This window comes from Lontra canadensis, unplaced genomic scaffold (genome assembly GCF_010015895.1).
Source record: "Lontra canadensis isolate GAN:19392208 unplaced genomic scaffold, GSC_riverotter_1.0 scaffold33, whole genome shotgun sequence".
Lineage (NCBI taxonomy): Eukaryota > Metazoa > Chordata > Mammalia > Carnivora > Mustelidae > Lontra > Lontra canadensis.
In genome coordinates this window covers 11,198,881-11,219,409 of record NW_022631027.1, presented here as the reverse complement: position 1 = coordinate 11,219,409, position 20,529 = coordinate 11,198,881, and the positions used below count along the sequence as shown (strand labels likewise).

At 34.7% G+C, this 20,529-nt stretch overlaps 1 long non-coding RNA gene across 2 annotated transcripts in view; it reads left to right on the top strand.

The window, feature by feature from the left end:
- LOC116873391 overlaps nucleotides 1-20,529 on the top strand; it is an 87,577-nt gene that overhangs the window by 59,995 nt on the left and 7,053 nt on the right. Inside the window, exons 1-2 of one of the 2 annotated variants that reach the window (XR_004383806.1) lie at nucleotides 19,199-19,590; nucleotides 19,737-19,859. This is a non-coding gene — a long non-coding RNA (uncharacterized LOC116873391). Of the gene's footprint in view, nucleotides 1-19,198; nucleotides 19,591-19,736; nucleotides 19,860-20,529 lie in introns of those variants that run through there. The other variant, XR_004383807.1, reaches the window with a different exon arrangement.

The following is a 20,529-nucleotide window of genomic DNA, read 5'->3' as shown; positions in this document are numbered from 1 at the left end:
AGGTTTAATACTCAGTTGGTTTGCATTTAATTCATTACTGAAAACATTTACTGGAGATATACAATTCGTCTGGCTGTTTGCTAGGTACGAGGGCTACTAAAATAATGACACATCTTTTTTCTCATGCATCTTGTAGCATAATCATAGGATTTTCCTTTCTGGAAATACAATCTCAATATTATAGTATTATTTCTTCCAGACGTAGTATAGAATCCTGAGTTCCCTGTTTCCACAAGTATAAGTCAAAAAAAGAGCTTTCAAATAAAGCAAGATAGTCATTGAAATAAAACAGTAAGAGATAGTATATAAAGTAGACTACACATAGATGAAGAAAAAAATGAGTGACTAGGAAGATTGAAGCATGCAAAATGTAGCACAGAAAGAGAAAGAAAATAAAGATATAAAAGAGAATTTAAGAGATGTGGAGAAAGCAAAATCGAGAAGCTCTGACATATGTTGAATAAGAATTCCAGTAACAAAGAATGGTGTTCATAGGGTAGAGCAAATATTTGAAATGATGGCTGAAAAATTTCTTGTACTGAAAAAAGTGATGAGTCCTCATATCAAAAAGTTAGATAAAAATGAAATAAATTATACCTAGTTGTTTTGCAGAAGGATTGCAGAACATCAGGGGACAAAGGGATAATCTTGGAATCAACTAGAGTGAAAAGAGAAATAAACTCTTCATACACAAAGGAAGAGTCAGACTGACTTTATCAGCTTTAGGAGAGACTAGAAGACACTAGGGTAAAACTTCAAAGTGTTGAGAAAATAACATTCAAAGTAAAGTTAATCATTTAAGAGAGAGAGGATAATAAAAAGCTTAAGGACATACAATGACACATAGTTTCTAACCCTCACTTGGAAGAAATACTGAAGGACATACTTCATTAAGAAATAAATGAATCCATAAAGAAGGAATATGATTCAGGAAGAAACAGTGTGCAATAAGTTGCAAAGATATACTGCTAAATCTAACTAGAAATGACAATCATATTAGAAACACAATTTTTTATTGTTTAAATAAAAAACTAGAACTAAATTATGGATAATGCAAATCTCTTTTGACAAGAGATTTATAAAAATGGATTGTCAACAGGCAATTTTATAGCTTAAATTAATTTGAGGAGATATCAAGAGGCACTTGAATTAACATTAAATGTGTAATCAAAATCAGTTTATTTTCCTTAATATCATTAATTTAATAGCAACTTAAACTCTAGATTTTAAAACAGATTTTTCTTTTACCAGTTTCCCCTAAAAAGATTGTTTTGTTTAAAACAACAGTCAGTTTTGTTATGGTAGTTTTGAACATGTGAAATATGTCGATTATGCAACTGTAGAATGATTAACTCTTTACAAACAATTAAGGCCCTGTTTACAAAATAAAAATACTTATCAGAGAGAGTCTACTTTTTTTTGAGAGTCTACTTTTTTAATGTTGTACCCATTGGCTACTGTTAGGGTACTACAGGCATACCTTGCTTTATTGTGTTTTGCAGATATCACAGTTTTTAGAGTTTGAAGGTCTGTGGCAACCTTGTGTTGAGCAAGTCTCTTGGCACCATTTTTCCAAAAGCATTTGCTCACTTGGCATTTCTAGGTCAAATTTTAGTAATTCTTGCAATATTTCAAACTTTTTAAAAATATTTATTATGGGGCTCTTTGGTCAGTGGTCTTTGATGTTATCATTGTAATTGTTTGGGGGCACCATGATCTGTGCCCATATAAGATGCAGAACTTAATCAATAAACGTTGTATGTACTCTGACTGTTCCACCTGATCCACTGTCCCCCATCTTTGTTAGCTTGGGCCTCCCTGTTCCCTGTGACACACAATACTGAAATTAGGCTAAATGATAACCCTAGAGTGAATGCCTCTAAGCATTCAAATGAAAGGAAGAATTGTGTGTATCTCAAATCAAAAGCTAGCAATGATTAAACTTAGGGAGGAAGGCATTTCAAAAGCTGAGAGAGAGCAAAAACTAGGCCTCTTACACCTGTTAGCCGAGTTGTGAATGAGAAAGAAAAGTGTTGGAAGGAAATCAAAAGCAATACTTTGGTGAACACTCAAATGATAAGAAAGCAAAACAATCTATCGCTGTGATGGAGAAAGTTATAGTGATCTGGATAGAAGATCAAACCAGCCACAACATTCCCTTAAGTCAAAACCTAATCCAGAGCCATGCCCTAACTCTCTTCACTTCTGTGAAGGCTGAGAGAGGTGAGGAAGCTGCAGGAGAAAAGCTGGAAGCTAGTAGCAAGAGGTTGGTTTGCGAGATTTAAGGAAAGAAGCCATCTTCATAAAATAAAAGTGCAAGGGGAAGCAGCAGGTGCTGATGGAGAAGCTGCATGAAAGTTATCCCGGAGATTTAGCTCAGATCATTAATGAGGTTGGCTACATCAACAACAGATTTTCAATGTAGACTAACCAGTCTTCTAATGGAAGAAAATGCTATGTAGGATTTTTATAGCTAGAGAGAAGTCAATGCCTGGCTTCAAAGCTTCAAAGGACTGGTTGACTCTTGTTTGGGGCTAGTGCAGCTGGTAACTTTAAGCTGAAGCCAATGCTTACTGACCACTCCAAAAATCCTAGGACCCTCAAGAATTATGCTAAATCCATTCTGGCTGTGCTCATAAATGGAATAACAAAGCCTGGATGACAGCATGTTCTGTTTACAACATGGCTTACTGAATATTTTAAGCCCAGTGTTGAAACCTCCTGCTCAGGAGAAAAAATTATATATATTCCTTTCAAAATATGTATATTTTGCACCTGGTCATCCAAGAACTCTGATGGAGATGTACAATGGAATTAATATCATTTTTATGCCGCTAAAGCAACATTTATTCTGCAGCCCATGGATCAAGGAATAATTTCAACTTTCAAGTCTTCTTATTTAAGAAACATATTTTGAAAGGCTATAGCTGCCACAGATACTGATTCCTCTGATGGCCCTGGGCAAAGTCAATTGAAAACCTTCTGGAAAAGATCTACCATTCTACATGCCATTAAGAACATTCATGATCCATGGGAAGAGGTCACAGTATCAACATGAACAGGAGTCTGGAAGCAGTTGATCCCAGCCCTCATGGGTAACTTGGAGGGCTCAGGACTCCAGTGGAGGCAAGAAGAGCAGATGTGGTGGAAACAGCGAGAGGACTAGAAGCTGCAGGGGAGCCTGAACATGTGACTGGATGGCTGCGATCTCCTGATCGAACTTTCACAGCTGTGGGGCTGCTTCTTATGGATGAGCAAAGACAGTGGTTTCCTGAGCTGGACTGTAGATGCTGTGAAGATGGTTGAAATGACAACAGAGGATTTAGAATATGACACACACTTAGTTGCTAAAGCAGCGGCAGGGTTTGACAGGACGGACTTCAATTTTAAAAGAAGTACTGCTGTGGGTAAAATGCTTTCACGAAGCATTGCATGCTACAGAGAAATTATTTGTGAAAAGAAGACTAAATTGGTGCATCAAACTTCATTGCTTATTTTAAGAAATTGTCTCAGCCACCCCAGCCTCCAGCAGCCACCACCCTGGTCAGTCAGCAGCCATACACACTGAGGCAAAACCCGCTGCCAGCAAAAAGATTATGACTCACCAAAAGCTCAGATGATGGTTAACATTTTTTAGCAAGAAAATATTTTAAATTAAGGAATGTACATTTTTTCGTAAAGATATAATGCTATTGCATACTTAATGGATCAGAATACAGTATAAACATAACTTTTTTCTTAAAAACATCACTTTGTATGGGCTGGGAAACCAAAATGTTCATTTGACTTGCCTTATTGTGATATTCATGTTATTGAGGTGGTCTGGAACCAAACCAGCAATATCTCTGAGGTGTATTTGTTTGGACAGTGAAGTGGCCATTGTGGCAGATAAAGAGCAACTTGTTTATTATATAATTTAGGGGATTTCTTATGGAGCCAGATTGGTGTGCTCTCATTTATACTGTGGCTATACATAAATATATAAATATATATTATATATTTATATGTATCATTTCAATTTTTTCCCTTAGTATAGAGTTTTCCCCTAAATTAAAAATAGTAACAATGACAAAAAATTTTGAGTAAAAGTTTTCAGTAAAGTCAAAGAAGTAAATTACTTTTTTTCCTAAGAGATGTTTGGCTCTGCTAAAAATAGAGCTACCCTATGATCCAACAATTGCATTACTGGATATTTACCCCAAAGATACATACAAACTGAAAAGAAAAGGCACATTACCCCAGTGTTCATAGCAGCAGTGTCCACAACAGCCAAACTGTGGAAGGAGCCGAGATGCCCTTCAACAGATGAATGGATAAAGAAGATGTGGCCTCCATCAGAAAGGATGAATACCCAACTTTTGTAGCAACATGGACGGGACTGGAAGAGATTATGCTGAGTGAAATAAGTCAAGCAGAGAGAGTCAATTATCATTTGGTTTCACTTATTTGTGGAGCATAACAAATAGCATGGAGGACATGGGGAGTTAGGAGAAGGGAGCTGGGGGAAACTGGAAGGGGAGGTGAACAATGAGAGACTATGGACTCTGAAAAACAATCTGAAGGGTTTGAAGAGGTGGGAGGGTGGGAGGTTGGGGGAACCAGGTGGTGGGTATTAGAGAGGGCACAGATTGCATGGAGCACTGGGTGTGGTACAAAAACAATGAATACTGTTATGCTGAAAATAAATAAAAAACAATGATTAAAAAAATAAATAGAAAAAAAGAAAAAAAAAGAAGATGTGGTTCATATATACAACAGAATATTACTGAGGCATCAGAAAGGATGCATAGGCCCTGTTTGCATCGACATGCATGTAACTGGAGGAGATTAGGCTAAGTGAAATAAGTCAAGCAAAGAAAGACAATTATCATATGGTTTCACTCATATGTGGAACATAAGGAATAGCACGGAGGACCACGGGGGAAGGGAGGGAAACTGAATCAGAAGAAATCAGAGAGGGAGACAAACCATGAGAGATCTGGACTCCGGGAACCAAATTGAGGGTTACAGAAGGGAGAGGGGTGGGGGATCAGGGTAACTGGGTGATGGGTATTAAATTAAGGAGGGCAGGTATGGTGATGAGCACTGGGTGTTATATGCAACTAATGAATTGTTGAACATTGCATCAAAAACTAGTGATGTACTATATGCTGGCTAATTAAACATAATAATAAAAAGTAATTATCTAAATTCAAATACATACCTACATACATACATACTTCTCACCCACAATAGAGGTGGGGGTGGGAAGAGTCTCTTTAAGAGGACACCCAGGAAATAAATATGAACTTACATATTTAATGAGGAATTTGAAGGATGCTTTCAGTTCAGTATTTAATTAAAAAGAAAATTGTCAGCAATGCTGACATCATACATTGTCAACATACATGAAGAGTTATCAAGCACTTGATCAGTTCACTTAGGGAAAAAAGAAATAGTTATTCAATTCACTGACAAAATAATCAAATCATTTTGGTGTGGGTAGTATTCTTTTGACTCTTTTTGTGTAGGAAGTGTGAAAAACTGCTGCTTGATTCAAGTTTCTTTGTTCTGCTAACTGGTACAGAAATACAATTTTTAGTCTGTTTTTTTTTTTCTAGATTTTTTTCCTTGCTACATTTCCATATAATGAAGAAAATGGTCTCTTATTTTTCTCTACAATTAATGGGTACATTCTTCTCAGACTCCCTAATCTTATATGCCTGATAAGCAACTCTCTGGTGATGTGACCATGACTTCCATTCTCCAGTGCAGGGTGTGATTATGAAACATGAAGATAGAAATGTCCTTTTTATCCCTCCTGCTGCCACATTTGAAGGTTTTTTTTTTTTTTTCTGCGCAGTTAAGAGTCTAGAAATACACCAAAAGTGCCAACTTAATGAAAAGAAAACTATGCAAATGCAAACATTCTACACATAAATGTTCAAATTCAGAAACAAAAAAAAAAATCTCCTTTTAATACATAAAACTGAAGAAAATAGGTCAATAGAGACATTGGGGCCATATGGAATCATTCTTGCAGTACTCCAAATACATTAAGTACTCTAATACATCTAAGATGATCTATGATAAAGAAAAGAATCTAAAGAAAGAAAAAAATAAATTGCGGGAAACTTTAATGTGTTACAGTTTTATGTGGAAGTAAAAAGCTAAATGGGAAAAGAATTGATAAATGTTGGAAGAAAGAGAACATGAAGAAATAGAGAATGGGCAAAAGGAAGCCATGGTAATAAAAAAGCATGGTTCAGATCGATCTATCTATCTATCTATTTTTGCCTTGTCTCAATTCACCAAACCTAGGCATTCATATTTTTTACAAATTAATGATTGCTATAAATCTCAAGAAGTCATTTTCTTCAGATTTGCAATGTTGCTTACCATTTATTTCCTTGTTAAATTGTATACTTGTGCAGCATATGCTCCAATACGAACTTCAGGGTCTGTGTACTACCGTATTCATTTAAAAAAAAAAATTCAGATACTACAATCAACTGGTTGATTATTCATTCATATTTGTTTGAAAGAAATTAATAGTGTAACTTGGCATGATACATGAAGCCTGGAAAGTATTCTAAATGCATTAATAAGAAAAAACTGCATGGATTTAAAAATTTTACCACTTATAGATAGCCTTCTATACCTAAGCACTTTATATTTGTTGTGTTACTTACTCTTATATTGAGAGAATAAGAGAAAAGAGATTAAATTTTAGGCACTGGATGTAATGATAAGGAATTTTTCTTACTTAAATTGTTCATCTTTATTTTACAGAGATAGATACTCATTTATTTTAGGTGATTTAAGGATGGTCCTTTCTGGAGACTTATTCAGGTCAATTTCAAGCTAATAATTCTGTATCTGACAGATTCTCAGATATTTTTACTGAATAGCAGATTTTCTAAACAATGACTGTAGTCAAAATCATAAAAGCACAAAATCACACACAAAAATCTTTACAGCTTGATTTCTACGTCTTTTAGTCAGCACAGCATTTTGTCAAATTGAAACCACACAGATACCCATTACTTACTAACATGGTCTTTCTTTGTAATAACTTTGTAGTAAACTGCTTCCTTATATACACCTCAAATTTCTGATTTAGTGTATTATTGAAACACTCATTTTTCTTATCTCTATAAGGATAGACTAAACTGGACCACAGTAAATGGTTGTGTAGGTTGCTCACTGCACAACTCTAGAGGAGCTGTTCACATTGTAGACTTTGCAGATTTAAGTATTATAACAATTTTCTGCAGGCAGTTTAGTACCATGTTCCAATACAATTAGTTCATTATGACAAATTACCTACAGGTGGACATGAAATGTCTTGAGGAAGGTCTCCTTTTTCATATTGCACAAAAATGCCCTTTCAGGTCTGATTGTCTAGTGACTGGAACATAGAAAACCCTGGGGAAAATCTCACGTTCAATGAAGAAAATCTGAGTAACAAGGGATTTAACAACAATAATAACTAGACTTTACTATTTATGTATAATATTACAACTATTCCTCATTTGCACAAGGAAATATAAAAGTACTACCTATTTCCAAAAAGTGTTTGCTAACTATAGCATTCAATCAATGTTAAGTGATTATTTTCATTAGCCTGAATAGAAACGAGGTTTAGGTGGAATATGTTTACTTTAATAATAAAGTAATTTATTATTTGAAGATATTTTTATACCCATCTTTACTATTTGTATTAATGAACATCTTGGTTAAATGTAAACTTCATCCTTAACTTTAATTTTCCATCATGGTGAATTTCTGAAGTCACCAAGTATAATTTGCTATTACCTGGGCAGAGTATTTGATGATATGGTTGATTATTATAAGAAAACTGAGGTTTTTATATTGGCAAACTCCCCACATAACTAGATGTCTCACTTAATAATAGGTTGGGAGAAAGATTACAATGCAGATAATCAAGTTTTAAAAATAAATTACATTTGCTTTCACAGAGGAGTTCAGAGATGAAATCTGGGTCATCTTTAACAGGCACATGGTGGAGTTCCTGGTTAGTTTGTTTTTTATAATGAACTAGCATTAGGTACTTCAATATACTAGAAACAAGTCTTATAAGTTGGAGTGAGAGAAGGCAGATGGAGGAACATATAAAGTGAGGGGTCATTAATTGTTGGTATTAAAGAAAAAAAAGGAGTTCAGAGTGACTCTGTGTTTGGTGTGATGATAGCATTCACTAAAGCAAGCTATTCAAGAATAATAGGTTGAGGACATAAAAATGAGTTGAGCCATCTATGGAACATTTGGGTGTCTAGTAGAGTTGGATATATAGGTCTGGAGCTCGAGAAATTGGGAACAAAGACAGAGATTTAACCATCATGAGAGGCAATACAGAGTAATCAACACCATCATCATCAACATCAGCAACAACTATTAAAGTACTTTCAAAATGCTGGTATTGTTCTAAGTGTCCTACATATGTTATCCCAGTTAACACCCACGTAAACCCTGCAAGACAGGCATAATAACTCCCATTTTATGAATTAGTAACTGAGGCATAGATCTGTTAAATGGTTTACCTCAGGTCACATGGCTCCCAGCTAAACAGGATTCAAACCCTGACAGTCTACTTCTAAACACCACACTCAGTATAAACCAGTATGGGCACCCAGACTTCCAACCTCTCCTCCCCCATCTATTAGCTGTGTGACTTAAGTCATGTTACCTACCCATCCTCTGCCTCAGTTTCCTTATTTTCACAATGAGGGATAATAATACTGCCTGTCTCCAGGGAGTGCTTAATATATAATAGCATTCAATTGATGTTAAGTCATTATTTTTACTAGCCTATCAATGAATGTGGAAACAGTGGTGGAAAAGGAGATTGCCTTTGGGAATGTGAGGTTTGAGAAAACAGAAAGATCATTGCTCCTTTAAGGGGTGGTTGGGCCCAGAACAGAATCTGGAAGCCTAGTCCAGTGCAGGGTGGGTGTGGGTATGGGTGTATGCTCCACTCCATCACAGAAAGCACTGCTCGGTCCTAAGAGGACAAAATGGGAGAGAAGCCAAACAAAAAGGCTGGTATCCCATCCAAATATAAGGTCCATGTAAAGAGACTGAGCCAAGAAAAATGAAAAGATTCAATTTAAATGGTTAGTTGGCAAAGCTTGGAGAAGTTTCTAAAGCAGGTTGCTGGGCTTTCTAGGATGCCTATGACCTGGATGGTTAGCCAGAAGACAGCTCTTGAAGACAGTGGTCTTTCATGAGCTGAGTTTGGAGACAATAGCCAAAACAGTAGGAAGGAATGAGGATGAAGCATCGTCACAGAGCTAAGGGAGGAGAAAGATGATGTGGTCTTTATGGGGAATTGGGAAGTTTGGGTTCTCTGTAGCATCATCAGTTAATCCCTGTAACAGTTTTATGAGAGATGTACTTCATTTATCCACATTTTTTTTATAGTTTAGAGAAATTAGTCAACAATAATTGCCAATACCTTGCCTAGGGTCACATAGCTAGTGTGAATGCCAGAGCTGGCTTTTGAACCCAGGCAGTCTGGCTCAAGTCCATGCTTGTAACCCTCTGTTACATATTCCTTATTTCCATCTGGTTTCTTTCTTTCTCTCTCTTTCTTTCTTTCCTTTTCTTTTCTTTCTTTCTTTTTTTTTTTTTTTAGTAAGCTCTATGCCCAGTGTGGGGCTTGAGCTCGCCACCCCAAGATCAAGAGTTGCACAAAGGCATTCTCCTTATTCCCATCTGCTTATTCTTTCAAGTGGCTCACTTTATTACATCCCTTCTATGTATCTGAAGAAAAATAACCTCTTTATGTGATTTCTGCTCCTCTTCTTTCATCCCCAAAAAGTCTGGATGGGGGAAAGGGAGTGGTGCGTTTTTGGGTTTTAAGGAAAAAAAATTTTTTCCCCAAAAATAGAATCCTCTCTATTTCCTTGATGGCTTCAGGCTTTTTTGTAACCAGTTACAGAAAGAAAAAAAAAAAAAGAAAAAGAAAAACAAAGTAAATATTTTTTCTGCTTTTACCTTTATATTATCCTGAAATATTGACAGCTTTGGAGCAAAGTTAGGGTAGAGAAGGGAGGAAAGTGGCAAAGGAGGAATTTGTTAAAAAAAAAAAAAATTGGTGGGGCGCCTGTGTGGCTCAGTGGGTTATGGCCTCTGCCTTTGGCTCAGGTCGTGATCCCAGGGTCCTGGGATCGAGCCCCGCATCGGGTTCTCTGCTTGGCGGAGAGCCTGCTTCTCCCCACCCCCTCTCTGCCTGCCTCTCTGCCTACTTGTGATCTCTGTCAAATAAATAAACAAAATCTTTAAAAAAAAAAATAAGAAAAAAAATTGGTTAGTACCTCAAAACTAGTTAATGAATTATTGAGTCATCAATGATGGTATTAAAAAACATTCAATTACTTTCTAAAACAAAAAAGCCTAGTTAAACTATACTGATTGGCTGTTTGGTGATATGTAAGACATAAAAAAGTATTTCCAAACATATGTTGTATCTGTATTTAAAGAGAGAGCAAGACAAAATAATAGGAACATTAAAAACTCAAAAGTCATAAAGTCATTTATACCCTTTCCCTCTTTAAAGGGTAGTTAAAGGATTCAAGATTTCAGAATAAGCTTGAAGTTTTTACCAGAGGCCCAATGACTCCAAAGATAATTGATACTGTTAATGATCACATAAGATACATTGAAGCTCAATCAATTCTGGAATTTAAAATAGCCTGATACGAAATCACTTCTGTATGAATTAAAATTGCAACTATAAATGACCCCAAATAATTGAATATTAAAGTTGGCTGCATGAATAGATGACTGCATGAACAGAATAAAAAGCACAGCAGAAATTATGATCGTTTGCTTTCTGGTCTTATAACATGGTTTGCTTTCTAATCTGATACTCTTTTTGAACAGTCTAATCTCAGCTTATATATAGATTTTAAAAGTCTAATTTTCTATTAAAATGAGTTTTTTTATGTGTATTTTCCATTAGCTGTTAAGTATCAAATTCTGATGCTAGAGACAGTGAAAGGATTCATCTGCGTGGATTTGATTGTTGGGGTAAATATAGTATGTGAAAATTAATCTTAAACTATATTCAAAATTCAAGTTTCCCAGCCTACACTTACTCTCTAGCTCAAAAGTTTTTAACTTAGGGTATACTTCAAATTGCCTGGGGAGTGTTTAAAAATACCATTTACTCAATCCTGCCCAGGAAAATTAAATCAGAATCTCTGGAGGTGGAGCATTAGTGTTTCTCAAAAATCTTCTCAGTGATTCCAGCATGCATCCAAGGCTGAGAACCTTCACTCTGGTCTTTTTTATTAGCTTTGATCTTAAGAGAATTGTATTGGTTGTCTGAAATGACAGACTCTCTGGGATTAGGAGATGGTGGGCAACAGCTACTTCATTTATTTATTCACCCACCATGAAAACATGTACTGATCTTAGAATAAAGTATTCTATGAAGGTCTAGGTGACCCAAATACAAATAACACAAAGCACTGGTTCTCAAGCAACTTACAGTCCACTATAAGGGTGAAAAGACGGGAATGGGGTGTATCTGAAAAGATACAGAATAAAAAATAAGGCTAGACAAGGATGGCTTGCCAAATAGTGGAGGTTACTAAAAGAAAAATTAAAAAGGGGTACCTGGGTGGCTCAGTTGGTTAAGTGTCTGCCTTTGGCTCAGGTCATGATCCCAAGGTCCTGGGATGGAGCCCCTTGTGTTGTCGTCAGACACCCTGCTCAGTGGGGAGTCTGCCATTCCCCCTGCTTGTGCTCTCTCTCTCTCAAATAAATAAATAAAATATTAAAAAAAGAATTCTTATTAAAAAATCATTGGAGACTGAACATTATCAGTTATGTTTTGCAAGAAGGAAGCGGATATGGAGAGTTGAGTTATATAATTATTTTGATATTTTAGATCAAAGTTAAACGAGAGATTCATGGCAAAAATGAGAATCCAGCAGGAAGAACACATGTTAGGGATGTTACGGAGGCAAAATCCACACAATCTGTAAGCTCAAGACATGTGGTGAGGAGGGTGGCATGGGTAATCAGACCCAAGTCCAATATTCAAGCCTGGTTTTCTGGAATTATGGTCCAGCTACCCGAGAAATGGAAAGGTGTGTGGAGGGGCAAGACAGATGCTTTTGGACATGTTGGATCTGAAGTGCTGGTGGGATGTCAGGCTGATGTCCAGCAGGCCCGTGGAATAAAAGATACTGGTTTTGGAGAAAGCCTCATAGAGATTGACATAGGGGCAGGTAAGAGCTACATTTGAGAGAATGCTGGGAAAGGAAAGCAAGCAAGCTGCTCCATAGGGAATCCCTGAATGCCAGGACAAAAAAAAAAAAAAAAAAAAAAAAGGAGGGAGTCAGAAAACTGAGTGAAGAGAATCAAGGAACCTAAGAGAAGTAATTTTTAAGGTGAGAGTGATTAACATCAAAAAGGTGATTCAGAAGTAATTCTGAGACAAGGCCGTAAGTTCGATAACCAGTCTTGCTAAGAAAAAGTTTGGACACAGGAAACCAAGCTGAAAGTTGTTGAGGATTACACGTGTGGTGAACAGCAAAGCAAGGAACACTGACTATTCTTTGATGAAATCAAATCTTTAAAAATAAATACGACTTCTTCTTCGTATTATATAAGGATATGTTTTTTTTTTAATTGTAGGAATAAGTTTAATTGCTTCTTTGAAGAGGAATTTACGGAAGGGAGAGACTGTAAGTGAAAAGAATAAAAGTAGCAGAGAAGCTAGACAGCTGACTAAAAAAAAAAATCACTTGAGAACCATGATCTTCTTGCCACATTTTCCTTAATAGAGACCTTGAATCAGATCAACTAGCATAGCTTAATTAATATTGAACTTCACTTGGACAGACAACTAATAGTAAGATAAAATGGTAAGACTGATGCTATAGGTTGCACATTGTTAAAAAATAATGAAAAAAGTCAAAATTAAATATTCTGTACATTTTGAATACTAACATTTATGAGTACATTACAAAGCAAAATGCAAAAAAACCCATAAATTAAGAAACGTAAATATTAAACATCATTTTAACAAATTATTTATAGATCCAATTAATAAAAGTAAAATATTATTAAAATAAACAACATACTAGAAAAATGAAGAAAATTTATCTTTTAAGACAAACTGAAAGCAAAATAATATTATAATATTATTCAGTTTTATAAATTTGTAATCTTAAGAGACAAAGCTTCATTCAATCCATTTTATTGTAATTTTTCTAATTGACCAATAGACTCTTTCCATATCTACATGGTCAGGGAAAAGCCAGGGAAAGTTATAAGCTATTTCTACACATTTTTCCTCCGATTTTTTCATCTTCAAATAATTCTAGTTCTTGTTTGGTAATTTGAGAATCTTTATTACCTTTTTGTTTTCAGGAATTGTAGTTTTTAAAATTAAATGAGGTATAGTTTCTATTAGTCTTTTTTAAACTATTCCAGTTTATCTTAACATCTTTTATTTCATGTAATTGAAGACTTTTTACAAAGATTTTATTTATTTATTTGAGAGAGAGAGAGAAAGAGAACATGAGCAGGGGAAGGGAGGAGATATAGAGAAGCAGACACTCTGCACTGAGCAGGGAGCCTGACACAGGGGGCTTGACCCCAGGACCCTGGGATCATGACCCTAGTCAAAGACGGAAGCTTAACCAACGGAGCCACCCACGCACCCCTGTACTTACAGGTTTTTATACAGTCACCTCTTTCACTTTTGATACCGTCTCATGTAGAAGACATCAGAGTAGCACTATTTCTGCAGTACGAATTTGAAGCACCCTGATGTATTGGGTTATTATGATAGGCAACGACCATTTGAGAATTGCAGACCATTTTCTTGGTTAATGCTTTTTGTGTAACTTGAACAATTAAATTATTGGTTTTATTCTTCTGGTGTAAAAATCTCAGAATAAAAAATAAAACACGGGCGCCTGGGTGGCTCAGCGGGTTAAAGCCTCTGCCTTCAGCTCAGGTCATGATCCCAGGATCCTGGGATCGAGCCCTGCATAGGGCTCTCTGCTCGGCGGGGAGCCTTCTTCCCCCTCTCTCTCTGCCTGTCTCTCTGCCTACTTGTGATCTCTGTCTGTCAAATAAATAAATAAAATCTTTAAAAAAAAAATGTTACACAAACAAAATTACTAGTACCTTGATACTTTAAATTAGGATCATACAGCTGAATTCTGAAACACAAAAAACTCACTAAATTACATTTCTAACAGTATCATAGTTGTTATGTTTAAAAAAAAAACGGCATTCAACGAGGTGGACTTTTCTAAGTGAGGCACTATGTGTAAAATAATTCAGATTAACGCAATGCTCTATAATATTCTGTAATTTAATTATTATGAGCCTACCATAAAGTAATAAAATTCCTTAGGTTATAAAGGTGCTCTTTAGGGGAAGTGATTCTCTTGCCACTTAGTTTTTGTTTTGTTTTGTTCTTAACATCAGACTGAGATGCCAAATGTCCATAGGAAAGTATACTAATATTTTAATAATTGTGTTTTTATTGCTTGAACTATTTATGAAATTTAAAATAAATTATCATTTAATTTATTGTGTTTTATTTGAAGAAAATTCGTTATTTTGCATTTGTAACATTTGCATTTAACATTAACAGTAAATGATATTAATGTAAAATCAATTCTAATTCAAGAGTCCCCTTTTTCTTTTTAATTTATTAATTAATTAATGATTAAGTAATGTTGAGAGAGTGAAGTGGGGGAGGGACAGGGTTCGGAAAAGGAGAGAGAATCTTAAGCAAGTCCCATGCCTAGCATGGAAACTAATGCAGGGCTAGATCTCACAACACTGAGACCATGCCTACCATGGAAACTAATGCAGGGCTAGATCTCACAACACTGAGATCATGACCTGAGTGAAATCAAGAGGTTTAACTGACTGAGCTACCCAGGCACCCCTCAAGAGTCCCCTTTTAATAATTCAATATCATGTGTTAGATGGGGAAAACTACAAAAAAATTAAGATTGTATATTACAGTTTAATTTTCAAAACTTTTATTTTGTTTCTAATTTCATTTATTTTCTGATAGCTAACTATCAGAATAACCACACATATTCACACACATATACATAGATGTTTTGACTCCATAATTCTGCTTAAAAATTTTGTTCTGTCTAGGATAACTGAGTCTGTCCTTTCCACCTTTTCAAATCTCATCCATTCTTCAAGATACTGAACAAATCCTACCTGCTCTATAAATTTTCTGATCATCATAGCATGAATTCCTCTGTCCTTCCTTTGAATATCTTGTCTTTAACATTTGTATTATTTGTTTATTAAACATGTCCTTCCTCCTCATAGTTCTTAGAATGTTTCACTGCTTAAATATTTTCATTTATGTTTTATATACAATAAGGTAAATTGTAAAATTATTATTTTTAAAACTACTTTATTTTTAAATAAATCCCTACACCTTACATGGGCCTTGAACTTAAAACTCCGAGATCAAGTGTTGTATGTTCTACCGAGTAGCCAGGTGTCCCTAAATTGTAAAATTATTAAGAACAGAGTGCTTCCTGAGTAAATCTTTATCGATTTGACGTCTAATTGTCTTTTGCAAAATCCAGCAAATATGACACAAATAACATATACAACATAAACAAACAATAAAATCTACATGATCGTATCTTATATTTCATATGGGAAAGTATGTATATATATCATATGTGCATGTATACATACATACATATGTATGTATGTATATAATTGTGTATACTTGTATGTAGATACTTTAACAACAGTGAAATATAGTAACTTAATTCTGATTAGCCTATGAGAACTTCTCAAAATGCACTCTCCTGTATTATCTCATGACTTTTAATAACTTGGGAAGGTTAGTGACAGACATTATACTCCTTGTTTTGTTTAGGAGAAAACTGATATTCAGAGAATTATAACTCAACTGTAAAGATTTGATCATTATTACTTAGAATTAATCAGGGGGGTACCACGACTAGGATCTAAGAGACTTCTAATCCACTGCCACTCAAACTATGTTTAGTGAAAGATCAGTTTCACACTCACTCCCATTCTATCACCAACTATTATTTTTAAAAAATATAGTATAAATGAATACTCTGAAAAAATATACATAACACAAATCCATTTAAAAAACTACTTGATTTAACAGCCATCAAATGACTTCAACAAATAACTTTAAGTTCTGAAATGGTTATCTTCAATGTGCTTATCATTTTGGATGGAGAACAAATAACACACGGATCATCTCCAGTCTCTGGACCACACTTTTGAGTATTGTCTCTGTCAATCATGACATACCCCTTCTAGGAGAATTATCCTCATCCAGAACATCTGCCACCTAAGTGGCCCTGTTGACTCAGAAGTGATCTCTGCCATCCACCATTTACAGCTGATTGGACTGAGACCAAAGAATGCTTGGCCAGAAAACTATGAACTCTGGCCAGGCTTGAAAAGATGAGCTGGACCCAGGAGTTTTTTTGTCTCTGTATTTAGGTCTAATAAGTAAAGAAAGGATTTTCTGTGACAGTCCAAAGTTTTGTACATGCTTAAAATATGAGCTAGCAGAAACTCTGAGTAAGCTTTGCAAGGTGGATTGGGGCACTAAAGAAAGGGGAAGATAGGAACTATAGCTGAGTCATATTAATAGCAGCTCACTAAAGATTCAAAAACTGCTGATGCTGAGGCACAGAAAGCTGCCATAACTCTGGAATTACCTTTCAACTCCAATATCCCATAGCCCCAGGCTTTAAGTAGCATTTTCTTTCAATGTCCCAAGATACATATCCCATACTTCTTGCAATGTACATATATATCCTAACTGGCATAAATGGGTCTCTGAATTATTCACGAAACTTAGTTTATTGAAGACAGAGTCCAAAGCTTTTTCCATTATACCTAATAATCTTATGCCAGGAACAACAGATGTCACATTTGAAAGACAAGTTGGTAGTGCATACATCTCTAACTGATTTTCAGTCTGCAGTGAGACTGTAAGCAAAACTGCGCTGATCTGGTGGAACTCTGGTACCAAATATCCATCTCCTTCCTACCTACATAACTACTTCTCAGTTTCTTTGTTTCCAACATACTCCTGAAATATATTAATTACAATATTTTCCATAGTTAATTATATGGAGGAATTCCTTCAAACTTCTATCAAATTACTTCAGTCATGGAGAAACTTCCATAGTTCACCTGCTCTTTGTATGGACTTCAATTTGCAGAGCTTTTTAGAACCAGGACCAATGATCTAATGGACCAGACATGTGCTTTTAGTGTGTATGAATCCAGATACATATTATGTGTTAGTGGTTTCTGGAATCCTCCCAGAAATAAAGGTGCAGGCTTGAGATTGAGTGCATAGTGATTCTCAAAACATGTTTTATTGCCCTGATGCTTTTTTTAATGAACATGTTCAGATTATTTTTATCTCTTTAGTTATATTATAACATACTTGGTTTGTAGTAAAGAAGTATCTTTTAGTATAAAAATGGAAGCATAACTTCTTTTATTATTCTCCAGTATATTTCAGATTTTAAATGACTGTTAAATTGAATGGTTTATTTCAGAGGTTAACAACATGGGGTCTTAGATTAAAACAAGCCCTGTATAATCTTATTGAGCCAGTAGGTCACAAAAATAAGAGAAAATGTGTTTGAATCACTGGAGAGAAGGGATGTTGGATGGATCTGTGAAATATTTCATGTTGTAGTATCAGCTGATTGATAGCAGTGATTCTCAGAAGGGTTCCAATATTATGCCTTTTAAAAGCTGGAGATTAGTGCAACCATGGTGAACAGCACAACACTCTGGCAAAGAAAAAGGGTCAGGGCTGGCAAAATGTGGCAGGTGTCAAAATAAAAGGTTAGGCTCTGTGCCTGGGGACCCATCTGTCAGATACAAGTATGATAAGCAATTAATGTATTTATTTATATTGCTCATGACAAACCATGTATTCCATGAAAATGGTCAATTTAAACATCTTCCACTGTTTGCTAGAAATTAGAATATAAAAATAAAATGTTCAAGACAAAAAGTAAGGTATAATAATGAAGGGGTTTGTTTCTATAAATAAGTAAAGGTTTGAAAAATTCTAGTAGTCTGAATTGAAGGATTAAATCCATTAAATATAACATTTTAACAATATAGTGGTTATATTAAGGATCTACAAAATCAATGTTTATTTTGCAGGATAATTTTGGTAGCATTCCTTGTAAGTTCAGGATGCTTTATACTCATTAGGCTAGATTTCATAATTGAATAATGCAACGAAGCCCAGAAAAATTATGAGGGAATAGAAATTTAGAAATCTAATATATGTCTTGCATTTTCTTTAAATGTTTTGTTCACAACCTTGTCATTATTAGAGCTTTCATTTGCACTTTGTGACTAATCCCAACTCCTCTTTATTATTTATTTAGCTTTCTCACTACTTCTGCTTTCCAATCTGTTTAAACTAGATTATGTTTATATTTAACATTCATCAGTGAGACTTTTTTTACAGATAAAATACATTATAACTTTTAAATCATAATCATAAGCTTTTAAAATGTTATTTTATTTTACTGGTCAGTAAAAATCTAACCCAGAATTATGAGTAAAATCAGACTTACTAAAATTTTATGGATAAACTAAGCTCCCCCCATATTTTTCCCTGAATAAAGTTAAAGCTCTCAATTATGTTTTAGTAAGTGAAACTCACACCTTATGGTAATACCAAAATTTGAAGAGAAACAACATGTAAGTCTATACTGTAATATGTTATACGGAGGGAAAATTCAAGTTCCTTCATTGTAGGGGGAGAAATGCCAATATGACTATGTTATTGCAAGTTGCACATCCTGTCTGCTAAGTGATGAAATTAAACAAGCAAAGCCACTGAAATAGTAAAGAGAATTATTTGGCTTTGGAAAGAACAGAGGTATTATGTTCAATAGATTTATTTTCTTTTTGTTGAAGCAATGTATATGCCATCAGTATGTTCCATTTATTGGAAAGATACTGGTTAAACTTTAAGTCAATGATTCTTCTCCCCAGAATTCCCTTCTAGCTCTGATATCATTAGAGTCTTAAACTATCTGCTATTGTTACTATCAAACTTGGCTTCCCATGGTATAACAGCAATGTTAGAGTAGGAGTTGAGGAAGGAAATCTACATTAAAAAAAAGATACAAACTTTAAACTTTGTTTTATGTTCCACTTAATGGTCTGATACATGATTTACAAATTATGTTTGAAATTTAATTATAATTAACTGTTACTTAAAGTCAAATTAATTCATGGCTTTACTTCCTGATTGAATTCAATGTTTTTCCTACTGCCAATTTTATTTCATTTGAACCTCAATCATCTAAGTTAGCTCTGTTTCTTATCTATTTACTTTCATTTGATTGGATGCCCTTGAAGAAAATGTATCAGGCCAAAAAAATAATATATATATAATTCCTTATTTGCCATTCTATACAACTCTTCAAGATCCTAGGATATGCTACATAATAAAAATAATAACTTCAACAGAAAGTCAAGATGTCACTGAATTTTGCCAGAGAGACACAAGAATAATATATCAAACAGAAGGTAAGATTTTTGTTTTACTTCTTGACAGTGAGAATTATTTATTTTAAGTTATTTCTTTCAAAGCATATATGGGAAGAAAATATACATTGGGGCTCATATTTATGAAAAGAAAAATCAACTTAATTTTTACTTTTGTTTTTCTACAGACGTATATGAGAACAATTTTGCTGGGTATATATTTACTTCAATTCAACCATTTGGAGAAATAATGAAAATTCTGATGAGTTTTAAAACTCGTAGTACAAATATGCATTGATCTATCACCACAGGTATGCTTTCATAAATTTCATCTTCTCAATCAGATATAAATTTACACCAATTTGCAAAATTGTTTTTTTTTTTTTTTTTTTTTTACTCTTTGAAAGCTCAATACATATAATATTACTTGGGAAAATAACTTTTGCCATTTGTCATTTTTTCGATCTTTGGTAATGGTAAATGGTATTCAAGATTACCTTAATTATTTTTAACAAATGATGAAAATTCTTAGTATAAAATCTGTTATGTGAATAAAATACCCCAATACAATTTCATTTTGTACTCTGAAAAGACTATTACTTTCAAAAGTTCTATCATTCCCAACTTTTTTTTTTTTTTTTTTTTTTTTTTGAGAGAGAGAGAGAGCACAAGCATGAGGGGAGAGGAGAGGGAGAGAGATTCTTAAGCTGGCTCCATACCTAGTGTGGAGCTGGATGCAGGGCTTGATGTCATGACCCTGATATCATGACCTGAGCTGAAATCTAGAGTTAGACACTTAACCAAATGAGCCAGCCAGGCACACCCTATTGTTTCCAAATTTTTAAGATGTGTTTCCATCAAACAGAAAATTATGTTTTTCATCACATAAAATAATATTAGGTCTCACCCATTCTCAAGGCATCATTCATATCCCCATCTCAGGCTCTCTATGTTTGTTTCTCCTACAGTTATTTTTTAAAA